Source organism: Mustela putorius, unplaced genomic scaffold (genome assembly GCF_011764305.1).
Source record: "Mustela putorius furo isolate JIRA1106 unplaced genomic scaffold, ASM1176430v1.1 tig00000929_pilon_pilon_pilon, whole genome shotgun sequence".
Taxonomy (NCBI): domain Eukaryota; kingdom Metazoa; phylum Chordata; class Mammalia; order Carnivora; family Mustelidae; genus Mustela; species Mustela putorius.
In genome coordinates, this window is record NW_025421520.1 from 5175592 (window position 1) to 5200865 (window position 25274).

General features: G+C 55.1%; 1 protein-coding gene across 3 annotated transcripts in view; it reads left to right on the top strand.

Annotated features, from left to right (window-relative positions):
• Window positions 1-25274, top strand: part of PRKAG2 (protein kinase AMP-activated non-catalytic subunit gamma 2) — a 243734-nt gene that overhangs the window by 33090 nt on the left and 185370 nt on the right. Inside the window, exon 1 of one of the 3 annotated variants that reach the window (XM_045086352.1) lies at window positions 15334-15654. The exons of the other annotated variants lie outside the window; for them this stretch is intronic. The gene's annotated coding sequence lies outside the window, so the exon portion shown is untranslated. Of the gene's footprint in view, window positions 1-15333; window positions 15655-25274 lie in introns of those variants that run through there. 3 annotated transcript variants of the gene reach the window in all.

The following is a 25274-nucleotide window of genomic DNA, read 5'->3' on the forward strand; positions in this document are numbered from 1 at the left end:
TTTTCATCATTTGTTTCTTTTTTTCCTCCAGACATGACTCGTTCTCTCCCTCAACAAATATTTGCCGAGCACGTGCTGTTCATCGGGCCTTGCACGAGGCCCGGTGACTCCGGTGCCGGCCCTGCTCTCGAGGACAGCCGCGCCCCACCTGTGCGGTGCGTGCTGCTGTCCACCCCCACATCCTCCTCTCAGGACCGCTAAAGGCCACCCTGACCCTCGGGTCCTGCCTCAAGGCTTCATGGGAAGGAGATGCAGCCGTTCCTCATGAGTGTGGACCCCACGGACAGGAATTGCACTCATTTCAGGGCTCCGGTGGGGGGGCTGCCCCGGGCAGCAGGGCTCGTTATTCTAGAGTCCCGATCCTGTGCGAGTCACTCTCCTTCTGAGGAGCTCGGAACCCAGGCTCGTCTTGCCCTGCATCTCTCCCCTGGCCTTTTTCTGGACAGGATGAGCAGGGCAGGTAAGGTAGGGTGAGGCAGGGTTCACGGCCTCTGCTCGGGCTTCAAGGAGCATCGGGGAGAAGCAGCACAAGGCTAGGGGGCCCTGTGACACCCCCCCCCGCCAGGGCTGCTTTCAGGGACCTACGGGTCCTGGTGTCGGAAGCCATGCCAGGAAAGGCTACGGTAATCCAGGTTTTACTTAAAACCATCTCAAGAAATCTCTACAGAAACGTGTGTTGGGAAAAGCCCGAGCTTCTACCCAGGAACTGGTCTGTTCTCTCTTTGCGTAAGATGGGCACCTGTTTTGGTGCATCGTGGTTTTACTTTCCCTGGTCTTAACTGCCGTACATCTCAAACCTGGCTGCACATGGCGCTCACCTGAGGGGCATTTAAAACTCCCAAGTGCCCAGCTGCTCCCCAGGGGAATGTAATTAGAAACTCTGATGTTGTTGTTTTTAATTCCCCAGATGAGGCATGTCTGAGGCTGAGAACTAGTGGGAACCGGGCAGTTTGGAGCCAAATGTCTGAGCTGACTTGAGTGTTTTCTGCTCCCACCCCTCCTCCCCCGCTGCTTTCTCTGGCTCTCTGGCTTCCCGTCCTAAGCTGTCTCTGATCCTCGTTTCTGTTGGCCGATGGGCAGTAAAGTGGTCTTCGGCTTAAACATGACCTTTCATGACTTTAGTCTCTGCCATCATGTGGCTTTGCAGTGCTGGAAACACGCTCTGCTGGGTGAAGGGAGCCGTGAGTATAGGGATTTAAAAGCAAGAGGCAAAATGGAATTATAGTGATGTTTTGTTTATCTCTAAAGCTGCATTTTATGAAAAGCGAGCCTGTTCGGAAGAGGAAAAAGAGCTAAATAGACAACGTTACAGGAATGCCAAATCCTTCTAGACACCCTCGACATGACCAGGGACAGGAGGACACTGATACTTAGGTTTAATTTCACTTTAAAACTTTTGTTTTCGGTGACAGTAATTACTTTTTCCTGATGGACACAAGTCCCTGGCTCTCTTCTCATTCAATGACTAGGGCTAATTTTTACCAAATAAATGAAACCACGAGAGGAAGGGAAAGGTCAGGGGGGTGTTTCCTCCATTACCAAAGGGCTGGAAAGTGGCAGCGTTTGTGGAGCTGGAAGTCAGGAGAGACAGAAAGGAAGCGGGCATGGGTGTGGGAGGCCCGGCGGGTGGTGTGCACAGACGCACAGAGGTGCACACTGCCTCCTGGGAGGCAGGGGTCTGAGGGGGGCACAGGGTAACAGCCTCAGTCCCTTCTGTGGACCCGCTGTCTGGGTTCACCGGGGACTGAGGATTTCTTGGAATGTGAGACTTTCTGTTTTAAAATCTGATCAATCTTGGGCAAACCAAGAGTTAGCCGGTCACTGTCATTACTGGCCGAGGATATACTGGTTGCTCGGTTACTAATTTTTGTTTGGAGGCAATTGTGGGCAGGAAAGGGAAGGGAAGGAGTGCTGGGGTGGGGGCAGGAAGTGAGGCCTGGCTAGCAGTGGCGTGGATTTGAGGCTGCAGGGTCTCTACCCTGGGCAGACCTTCACCTAACCCATTTGTCCCAAGGAAAGGATAATGTGCAGTGAATTCCTGGGTGAGGGCTGGGCCTGAGGAGAGCCCGGAGAGAGACAGATGGCTGAGAAAATAGGCGTTTAGGCAAAAGCACCTGTCTCGAATGTCTTCTTTCCCCTGGAACTTGGACTTGCTTAAGGGGCTCAGACATGGACCATCATCTTTGTACCCCAGTCACCTGGCACACAGTGAGCGACTAGTATGCGTCTGTCGGATTAAACCCAGCCGAGAGAGAGCACGCGTGTCTGCCTTTGCTTTAAGGATTGAGTATTTACAGAAAGATTGTCATACCACTGTCTTAAGACGTCACAGAGGACGCAAACCGTACAATGTATTAATAATCTGAGAGTAAGAGAGTAGATTTGTTGAATCGCCTTGTATCTGGGTTCAGGGCTGTCACTCAGAGGCCCCCGTGATCCAGACTTGACTCAAATGGTGTCGCGGAGGATGGGCCAGGAAAGGTGCATTTCCAACCCCAGTAAGTTTGCGAGCTGAGCTTCCGCAGGGAGAGGGAGTCTCTGAAGAAAGACAGGAGGAGAGGCAGTGGCGGTGAGTGCCAGCTAGGGGACACAGGGCTAACCAGTGACCCCAGACCTCAGTGACCAGCAATGATGGAGGTTTGTTTCTCTTGCAGTCGGTGTGTCCTCTTGGTTCCAGGGACCCAAGCTGCAGGAGCCATCGTCCCTGAGTCCTCGAGGTCAGAGGGATGAGAGAGTGTTAGAACACAGGAGAGCTTCCAAATCTTCCCTTGGGAAGTGAGGTGCCTTCCTCCGGGGAAAAGCCAGCCATGCTGCTGGGCCTGACGTCGGGGCTGGAGGTGTGCAGCAGGGATGTCTGTCGGAGGGCGGGGCCACCCGGGCCACCGTGGTCTCAGGACAATTCAGAGAATGCGGTCCGCCCGCAGTTCCCGAGTGACCACTGTGTCCCCTGTCAGCCGTGGCCCCGGACCCCTTGCAGTCCTCTGCCACGCCCATACACGCCCGCGTGTTAGCACAGCCTGCACAAGCCCCACATCTCTCCCTTCTCCGAATTTGGATGTCAGGAGACAGGCAGAATGACACGGAGCAAAGTGCCGCCTGAACTGGGACGTTTGACCAGAGCCGGTTACGAAGGCTTCTGAGTCAGTCTACGCATTCCGGACCCAGAGCGACGGACTGCACTGCCCTTGAGAACCCAAAGTCCACACGATTGCTCTTTAGTTGGCTTTGATTCAAAACTGGATTCCTTCGGGAAGGGAAGGCTCCAGTTCCTGACTTCCTGTCTCCCTTCCCAAAGGCACCTTCCATTTTGAGGACAAATGATCGTGAACTGCCGCTTTATTTCCCTGCCTTCACCGTGAGGTGCTGGTTCTTAATTAGGGTGCATTTTGGCACCCTGAACCACTGTTCTCAGCCCTGGAAATTCTGAGGCAGTAGCTCTACAGATGAATCTGGGTATCTAGCTTTGGATGAAACGGGGCCCCCGGGGCCTCTGATGGTCCCTCCAGGTTCAGAGCATCAGAGGAAGGATTTCGCCAGGAGTGGACCTGACCTCCCTTCCAGCTCCCACCTGCTGGAGCGGCTCTGGGCCTGCCTCTGGGCCCAGCCCTGGTGGAGGACCCCAGGATCAGGCTGAGGAAGCTCGAGGAACAGACCAAGGGTGTCAATCTTGCCCCCTCCCCCACCAGCCTCTGACATGGTCGAGCTGTGAAGCTTCTGGGGCAGGGGAGGCGACCGATAGTCTGATGGTCCCAGACCCCATATCGTCCGGTTCCTGGCTGAGGGCCCTATGCTCAGCGCCATGCCTGGTGCGTGGCGAGTGCTCCCAGACCGAGGCCGGAGCCGCCCCGGGACTCCCGCTACGGAGCGTTCCTGCAGCCGGCCTGGCTCTCCCGCCTGTCACTGCGGCTCCCGCACACCCCTCAGGTGTCCTGTGATGGCGCTCGGGCCCCCCAGGAGTTGCTCTCCTCTGCCTCATCAGCGTGGCCAGCAAGGCTGGAGGGAGGCGGTGAAGGTCCCCATCACAGAGCTTGTGCTTAGCGTCTCCCCCCACTAACTGGCCAGTGGGTGACGAGCTGGTCACAGTGCGTGGATGGCGGTCAGGCTCCTTCTGTGACAGGGTGGCAGATGAGACGTTTCCGGAAACAAGAATGTCTTTGGGGAGGCGCCTGGGGGGCTCCATCAGGTGGGCCCCTCTCGTCGGCTTGGGTCATTGTCTTGGGGTCCTGGGAACATGCCCCGCGTCAGGCTCCCTGCTCAGTGGGAAATTCGCTTCTCCCTCTCCCTCCGCCTCTCCCCCTGCATGTGCACGCTCTCTCTCTCTCTCTCTCTCTCAAATGAATACATAAAATCTAAAAACAAAACAAAAACAGAACACAAGACTATCTTTAGAAGCTCATAGTGGGGAGGGGGCCGGAAGAATCAAGTTAAAACAGCAACGACCCACTGCGGGCAGCACCTAGCACTGGGCTACCTGGCAGAAAACTTTTTTTCATCAATTATTAGGAAAGCTCCGCCATTTGTGGCATTCCGTGGAAGGGCCCCTGGGGCCCAACCTGCCCAGTATCCCAGTGCCGTCTCCGTGGTAAATGACAACTTTAAGGAAGTGGCAGTGAGTCTGCAAGACACGAGGAGGGGAGTGACACTGACAGTGGCTAGAACCAGCGCTGGCAGGCCGCATCCCCCAGCCCCGAAGCTGCAGCCCCCCGCCGATCCGGACGGGGGTGTGTGGGGGGGCTCTGGGTCAGACAGGTGAAAAAACCCACTTAAGGGCATGGAGCGATTCAAACTCTGATCCTCAAGCCGACGGGTTTCCCCGTGAGGTGCTGACGTATGTTTGCATACCTAAGCTTATTCCGGTTAAGAAAGTTTGAGCCCACAGAGGACCACGGTGAATGATCCCATTTGTAGGAAACATCCAAAACGGACGAGTCCGCAGACGCAGAGAGGAGCCTAGTGGTTCGGGGAGTCGGGGAGCACCCCGGGGAGTGGAGGTGACGGCCCACAAGGCGTGGGGTTCCTTGCTGGGGTGATGAAAAAGTCTTAAAATGGGCTGTGGTGAGGGTCGCACAGCCCTGTGAATGTACTAAAAACCGTTTAGTCATGCACTTTAAATGGGTGAACTTAAAAAAATAAATAAATAAAAAATAAATGGGTGAACTTACCGTGAATATGTTTGTGAATTCTGTGTTAATAAAGTTGTTGAAACACAAAGCGGGGGGAAAAGCGCGTGTGGTAGTTTCCAGGGGTGGTTGTACAGAATTTCACCCCGTGGGGGGCTCGGGGCAAGGGAAGCGGGGACGTCACAGCCTGGGGGTCGGGAGTCTGAAATGCAGGTGTGGGCAGGGCTGTGCTCCCTCCCATGGCCCTCAGGGAGCATCTGCTCCAGGCCTCTCTCCTGGGTTCCTATCCCCAGTCGGCTGTCTTCCCCTGGCTCCTCCCCTTTCTGTGTGTCTGTGTCCTAATTTCCGCTTTCTCTGAGGCCACCAGTCCCATTGGACCAGGGCCACCCTGGTGCCCTCACTGTAACGCAATCACCTCTGTAAAGACCTTCTTTGTAAATACGGTCACGTTCAGAGGTATCGGGTCATTAGGGTCAGGGCACAATCCGACCCACGACAGCAAGGAAGGGTGTAATGCATTCTGAGAACTTATTTTAAAACTGTGAACATGTTTAAGAAATTTTAGCCAGAGCTGTAGTGCTCATTCAGTTTTCAGAAAAGTTCACGAAGTGGAATTCCTTTGGCCGACAAACCCGGAGACGTGACCCGATCCATTCTTCCATCTTTCCCGGGGAGGTCTGCGGGCAGGTGCTGTAGGACCACGTCTGGCCGCATGGGGTCGGGGTGGGGGGGACTGTCTGCACCCCCCCCCCGCCCCGGGGACCCGGCTCAGGCCTTGGGCTCCTGCGCAGAAGTGGCGTGAGGTCAGGGAGCAGGCCGGGGGACTGAGGCACGTTCCTCCTGCTGTGTGTGTGGGAGGGGAGGGGAGACGGGAGCAGAGAACCAGGTTTCCCCGAGGTCCTCCGGACGCTTCGACGTCCACAGCGACGCCCCGTGCTTGGCAGAGGCTCCGCTTCCCCAAGGCTGGTGCACGCGGGAAGGTTACTTTTCTGTTCTTGCTTTTTAAAATCCGGGCTGACATTTTTCTGTTGTGGATTCATTGTTCTCCCAGTCCCCAGTAGCTATTAATTTCTGAGAACAAAGGAAGCCTGGCTGTGTGGCTTGGTGGTTCTCCCTGTCCCCGGGGACCCCCCAGCACCAACGGGGGCAGCGGGTCACCTCCTGCCAGCCCACTTCCTGGTTCCCGGCTCGGAGCCTTCAGCCCAAACGGACCTGTCATCCCTGAGCACACGGGACACATGTCTGTCGAGTCATCCCGTGAGTGTGTTCTGCGGCTCCATGCCTGGTTCCCACCTCAGGAATCAAAAGCTTCTCCAGGGCAGAGCCTGTGTCTGTGTCAGCAGGGGACGGCTCCTTGAACCCTGGACCATGGGTCCAGTCAAGGAGGTGGCGGGCATATCCAAGCCCGTCTCCAGGTCCTGCTGCCCCTTCCGTTGCCAGAGACTCCTGTTGGGCATCCCCAGTTCAGCTCCAGCCCCAGGCCCGCCCCAGAGGTGATCGCAGGCGTGTGTTTCTGGAACTTTCTCTTGATTACCTTTCACCACGTCCTACTTGGCCCTAACGTTCAGTCTCTGAGGCTCTGTCTCCAACGGCAATTGCTGTAGCATGAGATGCCAGGTCGGGCTCCTGTGACACCTGCATCACACGTCATTAACATGGACCCTCCTGCCTCCCTGGCTGCTGGTTCCTGTCAGCTCCCGGGCCCTGTTCACCCCCCATCAAGACTCAGAGCCAGCACACCCTGAGCCCACGCTATGTGCCAAGCCGTGTCTCTGTATTTAGAAAACAAATGTGTGGATGCACCTACGTGTGTCTCTGTTTACCTATATCACCTATGGCAACCCTGTGGGGCAGGTATGGTTATTATTTTTTTTTAAGATTTTATTTATTTATTTGACAGACAGAGATCACAAGTAGGCAGAGAGGCAGGTAGAGAGAGAGAGAGGAGGAAGCAGGCTTCATGCCGAATAGAGAGCCCAATGCAGGGTTCCATCCCAGGACCCCAGGATCATGACCCAAACCTAAGGCAGAGGCTTTAACCCACTGAGCCACCCAGGCACCCCAGGTATGGTTATTATCAATCCCATTTTACAGAAGAGGAAATTGAGGCACAGAGAGGTTCTGAGCTTATCCAAGGTCACAGTGCTCGTCAATGGCAGAACCGGAACTGGAATCTGTAGGCAAGTGGCATCCGCTTGGAAGGACAAGTGGAGACTCTTACCCTTCATGGTCTGCCCAGGAAGATGAGTCCGGCCGGAGAGAGGACACGCCTGGGGGCATGGCTGTGGAGGGCAGTCTGGAGGAGAAAATTGCTTTATGCCCCAGTGTGATTTGTGTTGGTTCAATTAAATTGGGAAGACTGCTGCGTGCTCGGCCGCAGCCTGCCTGCTACCACCTGGGCAGCCCAGAGCCTTCTGTCCTGTGGTGGCTTTGAGGTTGTTTTAGGTCACAGACGTTCAGAACTGGAGCACCTGCCAGACATGGCCGAGCTCAGCCCCTCGGCATTCAGCGGTGACTGCGCCGAGCCTGGCTTTGGGCTTAGAGAGAAGCTCTGGTGGCCTGAAGTCTTCCATTGGCAGAGTGTCCAGGGACGGGAGAGAGAGCTTGTACTGGGGAGCCTTACAAGTGCGAGGACGCGTCCATGCCAGCTTTTCTTAACCTGCTCCTGCTTACCTCTCAAACCCTCAGCCTCAACCTTACTCTTTTCAGGAAGCTCTTCTCCCCCCCCCCCCCGCCAAGATTTTATCTATTTATTTATTTGACAGAGAGAGAGAGAGGGAACACAAGCAGGGGGAGGGAGAGGGGGAGAAGCAGGCTTCCCGCCGAGCAGGCAGCCCGATGTGGGGCTCCATCCCAGGACCTTGGGATCATGACCGGAGCTGAAGGCAGACGCTTAACAACTGTGCCACCCAGGTGCCCCAGGAAGCACTTTTGCTTCCAAAGCTGTCACTGCTGGAAACTTCTACGGAGGCTGCTGTCTGTACAGTATCAACCCTAAGCTTGCCTGTTCCTTGTCTCCCTGACTTTTCTGCCAGCCAGAACACAAGTCCCCGAGGTCAGGGCTCTCTGTCTTCTGTTTCTCTTGGGTTCTGTAGCTGGGGGCTCTATGAGTATTTCTCGGTAGAAGAGGGACCCCCAAGAGGTGTGGAGCAAGAGCCATGGAGGGCTGTGGGGACAGACGGAGGGAACATGGATGGGGTTAAGGGAGACGCCCATCCTGTTCTTTTTGTTTTTTGTTTTTAAAGATTTTATTTATTTATTTGACAGAGATCACAAGTAGGCAGAGAGGCAGGCAGAGAGAGAGGAGGAAGCAGGCTCCCCGCTGAGCAGAGAGCCCGATGTGGGGCTTGATCCCAGAACCCTGGGATCATGACCCGAGCTTGAAGGCAGAAGCTTTAACCCACTGAACCCCCCCCAGGCTCCTCACGCCCATCCTGTTCTTAATGACAAAATGAAAAAGGAGATCGGGCTTCCCAGGTGCCGAGGGGTTTCTGTGGAAGGCGAGGACACGGCATCCCGGTGCTGGACTCCCCCTTCTTGGATCTGAAGCGCGTTCTCCTTGGCCAGCCAGGGACCCTGGATGACACAGAGGCCGTGGAGTGTTCACACCAGTGTGTACTGCCCCAGAGCCGCGGGGCGGGCCCGAGAAGCTACCGCGGTGGACGGTGGAGGAACCGGGACAGGAGACGTGGGGGAGTCTTTGTGGGGCTGGAGGTGGCCTCAGAGAAGAACCTGAGAGGAAGAGAGGTCCACACAGGCTTTGACAGGCAAATATGTAAGTGTGCGGACGTGCGTGCAAGTGTGCATGCGTGTGTCTTATTTACCTCCAGTCCGCCCATGCGGCCTCCATGTGCATCACCGTTTTGGCCGCCGGCACCGATGGCCGGTCCTTCCCTGCTCACCGTCTGTTCTTCGGACCTTCCACACCTTGGACTCGTTCAGACTGAGTCTGGAGAGGTCACCATGGGGCCATGGGAACGAGCCTGGCGAGCTTTCGGGCAGGCAGGGCCAAGCCCTTCCTTGTCCATTCAGGGGTCAAGGTCCTGGTCCTCTTGGCACCCAGCTGCGTGGCCTGGGGTGCAGGTCACTTCCCAACAGGTCGCCTGGATGTAGAGCTCCTCTGCTCGCTGGCTTAGCTGGGAGCTAGGAGCTGCCCCACAACAGGGCAGGTGGTGGACCCCAACGCACCCCTGTCTGCACACGGTGCTGGCTTCTGTGGGGAGGGGGCTCGGGGCCTGCCCCGCACTCAGGTCGGGGAGACAGAGGCCCGAGGGCAGATCTGCACGTGCGGCTCCATGAAGTCGTCTAAGTCTCCGCAGACCTTTGGGAGTCCAGAACTTGGCTGTGAGGATGGAGACAGGGTTACCCTTAGGGGGACTGGGTTTGGTTCTGGTTCCTCTCCATGGAAACCAGAGCATGGGAGCACATGGGCTGCACGTGAGCTCACAGTCCAGGGGCTGCCGAGCTCCTCACCTGGTGAGGGGCAGCAGGGCACATGTGTCTGAGCCGACAGACATCCGGTGCCCTGGTGCACTGTGACGGCCTCCAGTGCTGGAGGCGAGTGAGGCCGTGTGTCCCCCTCCAGCCTTGGTACCAGGCGGTTTGTTACTATGAAAGGAAATCTCAGACCGGAGTTTGCCAAAGCCCCACAGATGATTTTGTTTTATTTGTTTATTTTAAAACTTATTTCTTTTAATTTAAATTCAGTTAACATATAATGTATTGTTGGCTTCTGAGGTAGAGGTCAGTGGTTCATCAATTGCAAGTGACACCGGTACTCATCACATCACGTGGTCCCCTCACTGCCACCCCCAGTGACCCCCTCCCCCGACCCGCCTCCCCTCCAGCAACCCTCAGTTTGTTTCCTATGATTGAGAGTCTCTTGTGGTTTGTCTCCCTCTCTGATCCCACAGATGATTTTAGGCGGCAGGTACAACCTATTCCTGTAGCTCAAAGGAAGTCTTGCCGCCACCTTGGGTGGATTTTCTAGCTGGCTTATTCGGAGGTGCTGGTGCCTGTGCCGTCCGTACTGAGCCAGCCTGAGCTAGCATGCACTTAACCTTGAACACCACTCACTCCACCGAGAGAAAAGAGCTCTGACATTTCTTGAGCTGATACAGAAGTCTTCTGGTGTAGATTTCAGTAAGGATGTTGGATGTGCTGAGTCGTCCTCTTTGTTATCTTGATTCCTAGCTGGAATGTTCTAGGAGCTACCAGACTGCCCCCAACATAATGCAGAGCGCCAGCAGATGCAGGAAGGCTGTAGGAATGGGATCCCAAAGTGACATGCCCCACCCATCAGCATCCCTCCAGGACATCTGTTTCCAACAACGGCTAAGCCAACTCCGTGCTACAACCGTGCCATGCCCCCTCTTCCGGGCTGCCGAGCTCCCGGCTGAAATACACATGCAGCTCGTGCAGCCAGGAGCTGGGCGCCGGGCCCGGGGAGCCCTGTGGGTTCGGTGTCCTGGCTTCCCCACGCATAGCTCCGGCAGCCCCAGGATTGAGCACAGGCCAGCACCTGCCACCTGCAAGAGTAAGGAGATAAGGCTTTGCTGAGCAGCTGCTGTCAGTCCGCCGGCTTCCGCGAGCAGCGTGACCCACAGACCCGGTGCCGTGGCCAGTGTGGACATGGGGCTGGGAGTCCCTTTGCAGTTAGGGCTGGCTGCTTTCCTGCACTTGGTGCCTCATCACCGGACGAGGCTGGTGTGCGGCATTTGGCCTGTGGGCTCGCGGCTGAAGGTGGCCTGGGATCCGGCAAGGTCTGTGATGGATTCCTGGGGTTCTCAGAAGTCGAACCCAGGTCCGTTACCCATGACTGGGGCGGGCGAGGGCTGGGTGAGTGTTTCTAGCCTTCGGTGGCTCTTACACAGCTGAGATCATGCAGGAACAATTTGGGACTTTCCTGTCACATTTCCCATGTTACTTATAGCCTTTGAAGGCACGGCCGTGATTCGCTGTCATTTCCTTACCCCGCGGCGCATGGCTTCATCAGAGCACACTCGACAGGAACTCCACGTCGCACATGGTGGGGGTGTCAGAGCCCTCCCCGCGGCTGCGTGCCCCACCGCTGTGCACGAACCTCCACTTGCATTTCGGATTTTCTTTGAGACAGACCCCTAAAAGGGAACTTTCCAACTTCAAGAATGAGCATATCCTTATTTTTATTTATTTATTTTTAAAGGTTTTATTTATTTATTTGAGAGAGAGAGACAGTGAGAGAGAGCATGAGAGGTGAGAAGGTCAGAGGGAGAAGCAGACACCCCATGGAGCTGGGAGCCTGATGCGGGACTCCATCCCGGGACTCTGGGACCATGACCTGAGCCAAAGGCAGTCGCTTAACCAACTGAGCCACCCAGGCGCCCCATATCCTCTTATTTTTAATCACGCAATAAATAAGCCTGTGCTGCAGATAGAAACCAGAAGATACAAATAAGCAAAAGAAATAAACACAAGGCGGTGGGGTGTGAGCCTAGTAAAACAGTGCAGAACCCAGCCTGGCTCTGGAGGGGACGCACCCGTGATTAAATCCTGGCGCTGTCCCTGCTGTGTCCTTAACCTTGGCAACTCAGCCTCTCTGAGTTACAAGTTCCTTGTTGATAAAAAATAAATAAATAAAATTATTACTTTACCCATTTACCTGTTGTGCAAGTTAAGAGAACCCAGCACTAGAGGACACTCTAGAAATCCGTTCTGGGAGAGATGCCGGGGAGTCACCTACGGGTGTTGGGGGGCAAAGCCCGTCAGGAGTAGAGAGGACCCACGAGGACTCTGGATGCGAAACTGTGGAATCGGTAGTGTGCGGGCATGGGGGGCCGCGGGGCCCACGAGGACCCTGGGTGACAGGTTTGTGCAAGTGGAGCAGCTGGAAGGTGGGGTGGCTGCGGGCCAGGCCGTCATGGGCCCGGTTTCCTTTACTGCGGAATGTGGCTTTGTTCGGCAGGCGGCGTGGAGCTAGTGTTCTGGGTTTTGCTTGAATATTGTTTTTTGCTTTGTCTTTCTGGGTCTGGTGAGGGTGCTGAGGGCAATGCTGAGAGAGCCGCGTTTAGGAAGATTCATGTGGGAGAGGTGAGTCAGAGGGGATGTCCCACGGGCAGGGACAGCCCCAAGACCAGAGATCGGTCGATGGAGATGGATGGTGGTCTTCAGCTGTACGAATGTCTTTGATGCCCCGGGCCTCTCCTTCAGGGGAGCATGGAGTTGGGAGTCAGTGGAAAAGCTCTGAGCCTGAGGAAGAAGCAGGGACACAGGGCACAGTGGAGATTTGGGGAGCAGGACCCATGCAGGTGAAAGCAATAAGCATTTTGGGGGTTGGTAGCTTGCAGGCTGGAGAGGGGCTGTTGATGCTCCTCGAGCTCTGATGCCAGGTGCCCGGCCCGTGGGATCACTGGTGGTCAGAACCGCAGGAGGCCACTCACACCCCACCAGTCATCCGCAGGCACTTGTTGCCTAGTGTAGATGCCACCCAACGCTCTGCGTGGTGAAGCCCATTTCTCTGGCATCTGCAGCCATTCCAAGCAAAACTAATTAGGCTTTTTTCTCAGGCTTATTTGTATACTTTGGAATAAAGCACAAGATAAAACAAGCCTAGCTAACCCAGCAAGGCAAGTTCCAGAACCAGCGGGAGGAAATATTGTGGTTGGCTGGGTCTCTAGTGGACCACTAGTCCCAGAGCCGGGGCGGGGGGCCAGGGGGGCTCCACTCGTCACTAAGCAGCACCAGCTTTTTGCTAAGCCATGAGTTTACGCTAACTTGGCCCTCTGGTTCCAGAGTTACCCCGTACAGCCCGAGCTGCTGCTTATTTTTGTCCAGATGCTTGCTCGTCCGTTATCCCAGCAGCACCCCTGGGAGATGTGCAGGGTGAGTGTTCTCACTGAGATTATTTTCTCAGAGGAAGACCTGAGATTCAGAGAAATGACCTGGATCTGAGCTATGGTCACAGAATGTCTGCATTTTGGTCCTTTAGGTGAGAATGTTGCTCATTCTACAGTCAGGAAAGCAGTGTTCAGGTTCAGGTGACTTTCCCAGGTAGGTCCCAGGATTCCTAGTGCCCAGGAAGATTGGCCCCGTGCCCAATGCCTCTGATCCCTCTTCAGACCTCAGAATGGACCACTGGGTTCCAGGGACCAGCCCGTACCCTCTGGGCAGAAAGGAACCTTGAGAAAGCCACAGACTTCCAACCCCGAAGTCCCAAACTCTTAGCTGTCTTTTCATGAGCCTTGGAAGCCGTGCAGCGTTCCTTTCTCCCCATGAAGCATCCTGGGTCACCCCAGAGGTCATTCACAGAGGTCACCCTTTCCTGAACCACATATCTGCCAGCTAAATCCTGACTTAGACCAAAGAACAGATTCTTCCTGGGAGACATCACCTCGGCCTGTAGACCTGCGGCCCTGAGTCGCTCACTGTCTTTCGAAGCAATTTCTCCCCTGCTGAAAAGTCCAAGTCATTAGTGAGTTTAAAAGTGAACCTTGCTGACGTGAGGACCCTCATTTTCTCCTTTTTTTTTTTTTTAAGATTTTTAAATGTCTATAAGTAATCTCCACACCCAAAGTGGGTCTTGAACTCACAACTGTAAGATCAAGAGTCCTGCGCTCTTCCACATCAGCGTAGGAGCCAGGAGGTCCGCCCACCCCTGTTTTCTCCTAATCCATTTTCTTCCTAACCAGCGTGCGCACTCCCCAGAGATGTGTGTGACAGTGATATAGGGAAGACGTTAGGGTTCAAAGCCGACCACAGAGAAAAAATCCTTGAGACATCTTTGGGGCAAAAAGGTGATTTTATTAAAGCACAGGGACAGGTCCCAGGGGCAGAAAGAGTGCCGTGGGTCCTGAAGAGTGTCCCAATTATGTACTTTCAAGTTGGGAGGGGCTTAGGGATAGCATAATCTCTAAGGGATTTGGAAGCAAGCTTTCCAGGACCTGGAGGGGACCAGCTATGGTGGGGAAAGGTTTATTACCGTCCAGTCGAACCCGCGTTCTGACATTCTTTAGAAGGATGGTGGGTCATATGCTTGGGAGGTGATGGCCAAGACCTATCTTCGGGGGGTTTAGGGATAAAGGAAATTTCCAAAGGAATTTTTATACTTTAAAGTAGATTTACAGGATCCTGGGGTTGGGCTAGGATTGCCTTTTGCCCTTAGCAAAGTATCAACCTTCGGCAGTTGAGTCCCTAGAGGAATGTCCCTCTGCCTGTTGCAAGGACTTGTCAGTGGGCTGTAGGTCGTCCGGAAATTTAATATAAATATCTCTCCTGCCTTTGTCTGCCACATCAAAGGCTACCCAGGATTCATTTTAATCAGAGACGATAAGACACGCAGACACCCAATGACTCTCATGAAGGAAGAACTTGACCATACTAGGTCCTAGAGACGGGGCTCCGCACGCCAGGCGGGACCAGGCAGAGAGGCACAGGTCTGGGCCAGGAGGTGCCAGGCGGGAGGGGTGGACAAGGCAGGGGCCTTTACTGTGGCCGCTGGGGTAAGGTGCGGGTGAGGCAGGGCCAGTGGGGTTGGGATTGGCGGGTTTGAACCACCTGAGCCGGGAGGGAGGCGGTCAGGGTGTGTGCACTCCGGGTGGTCTGGTTTGCCTCTGAAAGGCAGGCTCCTAGGTGAGCCATTCCCTCTCTCCAGGGAGTGGCTGACCCAGGGCGGGCAGTCCTGCCAGGGTCGGCAAGGCCACGGATGTCAAAGCCTCAGGATCATGGAAAACAAGCCGAGGCTGCTTGTACAGGGAGGGACCGTGTTGCCTTCCAGAAGCTGCAGGTTGTGAGGGCCGGGTGGAGGCCCGGTTTCCGAAGGGAAGTTCCCCAGCAGAGCCTGTGGGAAGGGCCTCCGCCGGGATCCTTGCCTCAGAGAAGGCTGCATTCTCCTGTTCCAAGCGCAGGGCTCCCCAGGGAGTCGAGGCTGCTGCCGCCCGGGCCGTGTCCCCTGAAGCTGTGTCATGGGGACCGAGCAGGGCCCCTGCTGCATCGTCGGCCGGCCTGCCTTCATCTGTCCTGCTGCCTGTCTTTTTAAGAGCCGCGGCTCTGCCCTCCCTCCTGCTCACTTGCCTGTGTAGTAAGGAGTTGCCTCCCCAGCAGCCGCTGGCACAGGTGGTAATGACAGTTGGCTGCGGGCCCGTCACGGAGGGGATCTGCCCGCGCTCTGCCTGCGTGTTGAGCAGCCCAGCGGCTCCAGCCAACAAGACTGTCGCCTGCGCTGTCTCGGGCCAGCTCATGCTGTCTGCCGTCCGCGCGGTGTGCCGCTCGGGGGACTGGGAACACGCCCAGCCCCGGTCCCCATCTGTTGCAGACGTGCGGCGGTGGCAGCTCCGGCTCCGGGAGCCGCCGAGCCCTAGAACTCGGCTGTGCTGAGGGGGCTGGGAAACCCCTTCTCTCATGGGCCTCCGGAGCCGGAGCCGGCATCCGGATTTGTCGGAGCCTGGAGCCCTGGGAGCGCTGGGTCTGCAGCACCGGCGTCCCGTGGGCCAGCGTCCTGCAGCCGGGCACCTGCCGTCCGCAGCCGCAGGCAGAGACCTCCAGGACCACTTGGGGCTGAGTAAGCGGACTCCCTCCCCGAGCCGATCCCCGAGTGCATGGTGACTGTGCGTTTCTGTGTGGATGCCTTTTCCCCCTTAGGATGCTTTTGTCTCCTCTCTTTGCCAGACCCACCCGAATTGTTGCTTTGTTCTGCGGGGGCCTCTTGTTAAATTGAACACCCCCCCCCCCCGTGAAACTCCGCGTTCTTTCCCTACCTCGGAGCTGTACGTTTTCTCCTTACGTAACTTTTCCTCGGGATTTAAAGAGGCTCGTTGTGAAGGTGGTATGTGTGTGGGGGCGTGTTCGCGGCTCTTCCCTCCCTGTCTTCTGTCCCTCCCCCACCCCCGCACCCCCCCCTCCCCGCCCCTCCTGGGCCCGGCTCTCCGGCCACCTTGGCTTCCAGTTCCCGGCTGACATCTGAGCAGAGTTGACACCCCCTGGCTTTCTGCTCCCACTGCCCCAGTCATCACTTGTTATATTCGTCCTGAACAGAAAAGATCCGTAATGATGGGGGAGCCTGGGGACACCCCCCGAGTTGTCCCTTGGAAGGCTCAGGACCACAGAGTCAACGGCCCCCTGCCTGGTGAGGGTGCGCTCTGGGAGGCATACTTGTTGCTTTTGAACTTAAGGAGAACACATGGAAGAAACAGAAGCTGGGAGGGAGTGGGGCGGGAAGGGAAGAGAGGAAGGTGGGAGAGGCGCTCGCCCAGGACCGAGCCGACGCGAGGGGAAGGGTCGGGCTGAGAACCCGAGTTTCCAGGGGGTCGGCGCTGCAGCTGGAGAGGGCTGGATTCCGAAGCCACTGACAGGGGCCATGCGCTCGGAGCCGGCTGCTGAGTGTTTCGGTTCCCGCCGCCCCCAACAATCCCCCCCCCCCCCATAAACCAGAGCCTGAATTAGTCATCTGGGACTGAGCTTGAGCTCACAGTCTGTGGTTGGTACTTGAGTCCTGGTGATGGGGGGGGGATGGGCAGCAGGGGCAGGAAAATAGAAGAATGAGGCTTGATTCTGTGCTTCTGGACTTATAATCTAGTGGGGGCAAGAACAGAATATTAGATCAAGACTTGGGGAACAGTGGAGAGTCAAGCCTGGGATGGGGCAGACACCAAGTGTCCAAGGCAGGGCCTGGTGGTCTGCGGGACAGCTGGGAGGGGGCAACATGGAGGGGCTGGGGACAGCGGGACACAGGCTTATGTCTGAGTGCAGGGGAGACCCCAAAACATAAATGGAGGGCCTTCCCGGTGCTCTCAGGTGTGGCTAGGTAAGAGAAGTGTGGAGGCAGACGGGAGGGGTGCGAGCGGTCAGCCCAGGAAGCTTCCTAGGGAAGTGATGAACAGATTGCCTTGAGATTGGACCAGTGCCCGTGGGCCCGTCCACCTCTCAGCCAGGCTGACTCCGAGAACAGCCGGGCTCACTTCCCGAGCCGAGAGGAGGGCAGTACAGCCTCTCAGCTCTCCTGTTTCTGTAGTTTGAGCAGGAGCTTCCAAGGGCTGGAAAATTCTAAGGTGGGGTTTTTGGTTTGTTTTTGGTTGTTTTAGCCCAAAGTGAGACCTAGGAGGCAGGGATTGACTCCTTTCTTATGCGAGAGGATGCTGAGTGTAAGATTCATTCCGCAGGGGTCTTTGAAAAATCCAGCCTTCTTGCCACACCTACAACCACGTGGGCTGAACTGAGAAAGAAACTGGGTGGCCCAGCCTGGTCTTCTCACCGAGGCAGGCGTGGGGAGGAGGGAGGTGAGCAGACTGTGGATGGCTGGGTAGATGTCCCCCCTTGTCATGGACTTGTGCGCGGGTCCCCAGACCAGTATCCAAGTCACCCCTTTCATGGACACAAACTCTCGAGTGCCGCACGACTAGCAGGGTCCAGCCACGGTGAGCGTGATGCTTGGCCTTGTCAGTAGTACTGGCCAGCCGGGGTCCCTGAAAATGGACCTTTTAATTTTGCCTCCTGATCTCAGCTCAGCTCTTAGCTAATAGAAGCCTTGGATTTTTCCAACCTCCTCACTGTTCTCTTTCAAACCACGTACTTTCCTCTTCCTTTAAAAGTGTTGCAGTCTGGGGGTGCCTGGGTGGCTCAGTCGTTAAGCATCTGCCTTCAGCTCAGGTCATGATCCCAGCGTTCTGGGATCAAGCCCCCATCCGGCTCCCTGCTCAGCGGGAAGCTGCTTCTCCCTCTCCTGCTCCCCCTGCTTGTGTTCCCTCTCGTGCTGTGTCTCTCTCTGTCAAATAAGTAAATTTTTTTTAAAAACATCTTTAAAAAGTGTCGCCATCTGTCCTCCCACAGGCCGCCCGCATGGACGAGTCTTGCCCTGTACCTTCTCAAAAACCCCCTTACTATTCCTTCATACACAGCCTATGGGCTTAGATGGGCTCCTGCCTGTGCTTTTTCTGTGCATTATTTTGTATTAAGTGGTGTTCAGTTCGTTCTAGTAGGTGGATTCATTCAATTGGTAATTCCCTATGGTCAGTTAAGGTTTTCATTTCTTACAGGGATTTGACTCTGTATCACTGCTGTTAACGCTTTACGCTTTGGTAAATATTTATTGACCATGTATTAGGCACCAGGTGCCGCACATGGCATTTTCATGGGTATTAGTTATTTTCTTAGTTCTCATGATGATCCTGGGAGGTTTGCCTCATTTTATACAGGAGGAAATTGAGGCTCTGTGAACTTGAACCATTTGCCGAGATTACGTAGCTGGTGTATGACAGACTAGGGTTCAGATTCAGGTCCTCTGACTGCAAAGTAGCAGCCCCCATGCCCCCTCCCCGCCCCCCTCCCCCGCACTGCACTGTTTGAGCACATGGCAAACTTCCAACAGTGAAAACGTGTGTTTTAGCCGCCACCATGTCATGGCGACCAAGCAGGACCTCCGAGGCCCTACACTTTCCCAGCCCCAAGACCCCGAGGACTTGCTGTTCTGCCACCAGGGCTGACAGTGTGAATCCACGGGCTTTCTGTGTCTCTGGTAAACCTTTCCTCTCCCTGACAAACTTCTTTTCCATGAGCATGACTTAAGGCTAGAGCCCTAAAAGAGGTTAATGACGGAGTCCAGAGCTCTGACCTCAAGAACTAAAATTTGGGGTTTTGAGAAGGGTGTAATCATAAGCACCCGATGCTCAAGGACCTGGCAAAGCTGCCTCCTCAAACCCACAAACCCGTGGCATTGGACTTGGGAGTTGGTCTTGACCTTTAGCCTGTGTCGTGCTGGGGACCGTAGGGAAATCATTTCACCTTTCTGGGACTGTTCATTCTTCTGACACTGGAGATGGCCATATGAGCTCAGAGGACTGGGGGAAACCCGCTGACAAGGGCTAGTTCCCCACCTGCAGCAGATAGATGCTCACGGTAGCCAGCCTCTTCCCACTGGGGAGCGGTCTGTTGCCCCGCGCTGACCCCAGCGAAGTCCTCCCAAAGCAGGGCCTTGAAGCGATCGGTTTTCAGATAGAATTCTGCAGGTCTTATCACTTCGGTTATTCACCAGGAAATCAAGGCCAGAGGGCTGTGGGTTCCGCCGCTCCAGGCAGGCGGCAGCCAACCTGTCCTTGGAGTTGGTCAGGCTCGCCCCGTCCCTCCCGCCTCGCGCGCTGCATGCGGACACAGCTGTCTGCTGGCTCAGTGTGGTTCCCTGCCGCCGCCGTCTCCTGAAGGTCACACTGGCATGTCTGCCCTGTCTTCCTCGGATCATACATTCCTTTCCTTTCTCAATCGCCTTTGGCATCTTTTCGCCCTAAGATAGAGCGATAGAAGGAAGTAGGGAGACAGTAGAAAACAAAACCAGACTCGGGCTCTTGTTTTGATTTTGCTTTGCGAGTGAGGTATGTGGTGGTATTTTATTGCTTCACGTCTGCTTTTACCGGAGTCTGCCATCTGCCTGGTAATAATGGCTTCATCTCCTTAGTCACTCGTGAGTTAGAGACACGCCGGCAGGTTCCAGAGAATAAGAGAACAGACACCCAGCACGTCGAAGCAGAGCCAGCCCTCCGCCCCACAGTTACCCCGCTGCCGTGTTGGGGGGCTCCCAGCATGATGAGGGACTCTAGGCGGCCCGAGGAGGGTAGAACGGAGGCTGTGGAGTCAGGGCTCCTCATTCTCTCCCAGGCTGCTCTACCTTTTCTTTTTGGTTCGGGCAGACTGCCGAGGTTTGAGAGCCCCGAGGACAGGGTTTTGCTGCTTCTTGCAGAGAGAACCAGATACAGAAACAGGAGCTGAGGAGAAGTAAGACAAAGCACCAAGAAAACTCTGTGGGGCTCTTCCTTTTCACATAACCCAAACAGCTCATGTATTTGGCCTTAAATGCAGACCTTGTCCTTGCTTTGCGAGCTCCATTGGCTGAACCACATTCAGAGTCACACTTTGATGGCTGGACGTAAACTTGGGGCTGACACTTGGGGGCCTTTGGGGTTTTGGAGACTTCTAAGGTGGAAGGCTGAGCTGGGGTGGCCTGTGTTCAGGAAAAGGTCGTGAGGAGGCAGGCAGAATGTTACCCTTGCATAGTGACAGGACAGCGTACGGCCTTCCCCTTAACCAGGGGCAACAGGCAGAATCTCCCGTGAGCCGTATTGGGACTCCAGAAGGAAAAAAGACGGCAGAACACAAGGTGTGAAAGGGCGCCTTCCTGGAGAGAGAGCATCAGGCCTGGGTCTCGCCGCCACCGTCCTGTCCTGCCCCTGCCCTTCCGTCTGGGGCTGCTGGAGGTAGAGGCCTGGCACTTCCCACAAACCGTGGCCATCTGGCGGTTAGACCCTGCCTACCTTGTGCTTCTTATCAAAGCTTTGAGATGTATGAGGACAGTTTTAGAAATATTTTCACCAGTAAGATCAGAAGGGTGGGGGCGCCTGGGTGGCTCAGTTGGTTGAACGTCCGACTCTTGATTTCAGCTTGGGTCATGATCTCAGGGTCATGGGATTGAACCCCACGTCAGGCTCGTGCTCAGCACAATCTGCTTGAGAGTCTCTCTCTCTCTGACCCTCCCCCTGCTTGTGCTTGCTCTCTCAAAATAAATAAATAAAATCTAAAAAAAAAAAAAAAGATCAGAAGGGTGCTTTCTGCTCATCTGAAAAGTCAAATTAATGATAACTATGATTCTTCAAGCGCTATATTGCTGGTACCTGCTACTGCCCGATGCGGCTGTGACAGAAAGGTGAGTTTTCTGGATAACGGGACCTCCTCACCGTAAGGCGTCTCTGCCAGGCCCTGAAGACAAAGGAGTCAAGACTGAGCCAGAAGGGCATCTGGGTGTGTCCTTGGAGGGGTGTCTGCATTTTAGTAGCGAGCAGGAATGCTGTGTTTTTAAGGCCTGGCAGACAAAGGAGACAGGGCAACTCCCAGCACCCAGACGCTGGGGGGAGGCCTGGCACGACACCCACATGGACCCCTCAAACACATGGGTTCTGACTTCCGACACAGGTGCCCAGGGCTTCTTGAAGACCCTGCTGCTGGTGCTGTGCTGAGCCGGGGCTGGGTAGGAGGGGGCTGGACTAGGGAGTGATCCGTTTGAACAGATTTTCCGCTCAGAATCCAGAGCGCTCTATCCCCTGGTGGGATTCGCCCTTCACGTTAGGCCAAGACCCAAGCCAGGCGCTTCCCCAGAACCAGCCAGGCCTGGCTCAGAGCTCACTGCAGGCATCTGTCACCACCCACTCGCTCTGAGTCATCCCACACTTATCTGCTGAAATCGCAGAGCCTGGAAATGCGCTTACCGGTTGGTCTTCCAACACAAACTCCGGGGGGACACTTGGGAAGAAGGTGGGTCTTGGTGGGGGAGGGGCGTGCTCCATCCCGGCCTGGGGTGGGCTGAGGGGCTCTGAGTGCCCCACTCAAGGACCTGGGGACCCCTCTCCTCCAGGCCCCTTGGGCCAGCGTCAGAATGTCCCTGTAGGCCTTGTTAGCGGCCACCTGGCAGCTCTCCCCAGAAGGACTTGTTCCTTCTTCTGGCTGCATAGAGAGGACATTGGGCCACGCCACCACGTACAAAATTTGTTTTTCCTCTTCTTCCCAGATCTCTACTTGGTAGATGAGAATAATCACCCACTTCCCCGCCCCGTCCCCCTCCTCCTGCCTCCCTGCTTCCACTGTCTTCTAAATGGGGAGGAAAAGCCTCTGTCCGTGGACCAGAGCGCCCAGTGTTTCTCAAAGGGTGGCCCTGGGGGCTCGTTAGACTATGCCTTCCTGGGCCCCACCGCAGCCCACTGAATGGGGTCCTCAGGGCTTCTCAGTAGCATCTTACGTGCTCTGAGGACTGGCTTTACAGGAGACAGGAATCTGTACTTAGAGTGGATTGACTTGGACTCAGCGTTTCCCCTCCTGTTCGTCTATCTAAAAGGAAAATTCTGGGGACATCTGGGTGGTGCAGTCAGCTAAGCCTCTGCCTTCGGCTCCGGTCATGATCTCAGGATCCTGGGGTCCAGCCCTGTGTCAGGCTCTGCACTCAGCCAGAAGTCTGCTTGTCTCTCTGCCTCTCTCCCTGCTCACGTGTGCATGCGCATGCACTCTCTCTCTCAAATAAATAAAATATTTTTAAAAAAGAAGAAGAAAGAAAATTCTAGACCTTTTTGTCCAAGGTCCAACTAGACACTGAGTCTAACAGTCCCCCCCCTCCCCCACCATGCCCCAAGTCAGCTTTCTCTAGTTTCGTTCATGGAGATAGATAAGAGAGTATTGTGCAATTACAAAAAAAAAAAAAAAAATCCAAAGAGTGTTTTTCAGTAATTCCAAATGCCTCAGGACTCTGGTTAATCCAAAGTTCTGAGACCTGCATCTATGTCTTGCTTGGAATGCTGTCAGAAAAGAGCTCTGTAAAATGCATTTACCAGTGAAACAAACCTGACATCACCCAGCTTCTGGTACGTTCGAGCCCTCGGTAATGGCACTTGGACAAAGTCTGGCGTGCCGGTGAGGACGGATGTCGGGTTGAGATAAACTGCCCGTGATCCACATTCTTCACCACATTTAAATATCCACCATGTTCTTGGTGCTCAGTGGTCCCTGCATTTCCTGCTTGGCTGGACAGACTGGGTAGTTAATAGAGAGGTGGTGGGGAATCGTGGCCTCAGCCCATGGGCACCTCTGGGTATCCCCTTCCCCCCCCAAGTGCCTCCCTAGGGTCCCCCCTCCAGTGCTCCCCAAACTGGCCTCATCCAAGAGCTGTTTCTGTCTGAACATCCCCACTGCACCTGAATTTCTCTTTTCATTCCTGGGCCGTCAGAGCCCTTTCTGAGATTAGCTCAACCGGTAATCCCCTAATTCAGAGCAGGGATTCGTGTCATGGGTTGTCTCTCATGGTTATCATTTAAATATTACCTTGATCCAAGTAAAGGGCCTTGGGATAGGAAATTTAGGATTGTGACAGCTCACACTATTAGGGTTTTACCCTTGGGAGAAATTGGGTGTTTGGTGTCCAACACATCTCTCCTCCTAGATCTGTAGCCACTGTGCCTCTAGCTGGGTCCTGGAAGGTGAAGTGCAGACTTTCAGATCCCAGGAAGGAGAAGAAGAGACAACTGTGCCCCATTGGATCGGTGTAACCAGGTACTTCGTCACCAGGAGGGCGACTAAAACCAGAGCATTTTGCTGGAAATAGAGTATAGCTATCACCCACACTGCACAGCTGCTTCCTGAAAATTCTACTCCCACTGCATGAGAAAGCACATTCAGTCTTCCAGGATCAATAATGTAGACATCTTCCCTGTGTTCTGCAGATTGTACGTTTTTCTTTTTTCTCTCTTAAGGTATGGGGATGGGCGGTGGCTGGTGGGTCACTCTGGGCTTGGATTTATTGACCTATAGCTTACATACAGTGCCGTGCACCAAGTTGAAGTGTGCAGTTAGATTGTGATAGATGGGAGTGGGCACGCGACCACCACTCTCACGACAGAGCTCATCTCCATGACCCCGTGGGTCCCTCAAGCCCCTCTGCAGTCTCTCTCCTCCCCCAGCCCCATCCTGAGACTGGGGAGGAGCGTGGGGCTCCCCTGTGAATGCCCAGTTCCAGACACACAAGTTCCCTGACACGTGTTTCAATGAATAAAGACGTCAGTGGCTCTAACGTATTTTAAAAATTCTCCCAAGCCTCCTCTGGTTTCTCCCACTCATCCTACATTTCGGAAGACTGTCTGATAAACACTTGTTAATAAATAATTTCTGCATTTAGTCATTGCTGAGACCAGTCTCCCGATCGGCCTGAGACCATCAGCGTTACTGGAGCCGATGACATGAGAGCAGTGAAAGCGGGGGCTGGCCGTCCCATTGCCCGCGTGGTCACGGCGACATGTGCATTTCCTTCCCATCTCCTGAAAGACCGAAAAACCCGGCAGGAGCGTCCCTCCCAGACTAGAAGCCCCAGCCCACATCACCCCCCGCCTCTCTCAAAGATAGCAGCATTCTGCCCCGACATAATGGCATCTTGCCTTTACGAACCAGGGGAGTAGCTCGTGTTATGTATTTACATGTGTATGTATATTAACTCATGATCTGAGAGGAACTCCTATGATTCCCATTTTATGGATGAGGAAACTGACACACAGAGAAACTGACGTCCACAAGATCACGTAGCTTTCTGGTCATCTGTTGCTGTATCCCAAGCCACGCAGACCTTAGAAGTGTGGTTGGGGATCGTCGCAGTTCCGGGGGTTTTCTGGCTCGCGGTGGGCCCAGTTCCCATGTGATGTTCCACCAGTGTTCTTGGCCAGACAGCAGCTGAGGGCCGAGGGCTCTGAAGGTCTCTTCACCCCGTGTCAGGTGCCTGGGCTGGCAGACGGCTGCTGGAAGTGTCTCAGTGCAGCCTCTCCCCTTGGCTGGCAGGAGCTTCCCCGTGGCCGGGTGGTCTCCAGGCAGCGGGACTTTTAACAGCTGGTGTCCCCCGCGGGGCAGATTCCAGGAGATCCAGGGATAAGCCACCGGCTTCCTACCACGTGATCCTCCTGGGGCATTTCTGTTGATTATAGGGGCCCAGACTCGGGGAGGGGAGAGGAGGAGGGACTGTTCCTCTGCAGGAACGCCTGGCTTGTGCATTTAGGGACGGTGGCACTTGGTGCCTCAGACTAGCACGAAGCCCCTCCCCGGCAGCCCTCTGACTTGGACGTGAGCCCTGGCGAGGAGCTTCCCATCACCGCTGGCCTGATGGACACACCATAAAACACACTTCTGGGGCATCATTTCTGTTCTGTTTTACTAACAAGAATGACAAAGCCGGCTGGGTCTGTGCTCATGTCAGGACCCAGGTCATACCTGCAGGCGGAGAGGGACCGTCCCCCAGCTTGCTGACCCAAGGACTTGACTCTGTGCTGCACGGCACACCAGAGATGAAAGTAAACAGGTGAAACATAGGAGATACAGGTGCCGTTCCGCACCGATCCAGCCAAATCCTGAACTTTGACAGCACAGCCAGCCTGTGGGTGAGGCTCTAAGGGAAGCAGAGCCTCCTCCCCCGGAGTGAGGAGGGCAGAACGGCACTGACGTAAGGAGGATGCGTGACAGTTTTGTCTGGAAATCACAAATTCACGGCCATTTGAGCCACAGTCATGCTTCTGGGGACATATCCTAGAAATAAGAAGAATGCACAAAGTTCTTTTGACGGCCTGGTCCTGATGGCCAAAGATTAGAGACGCAGACTGCCACAGGGGCTGGTACAACTAGAAT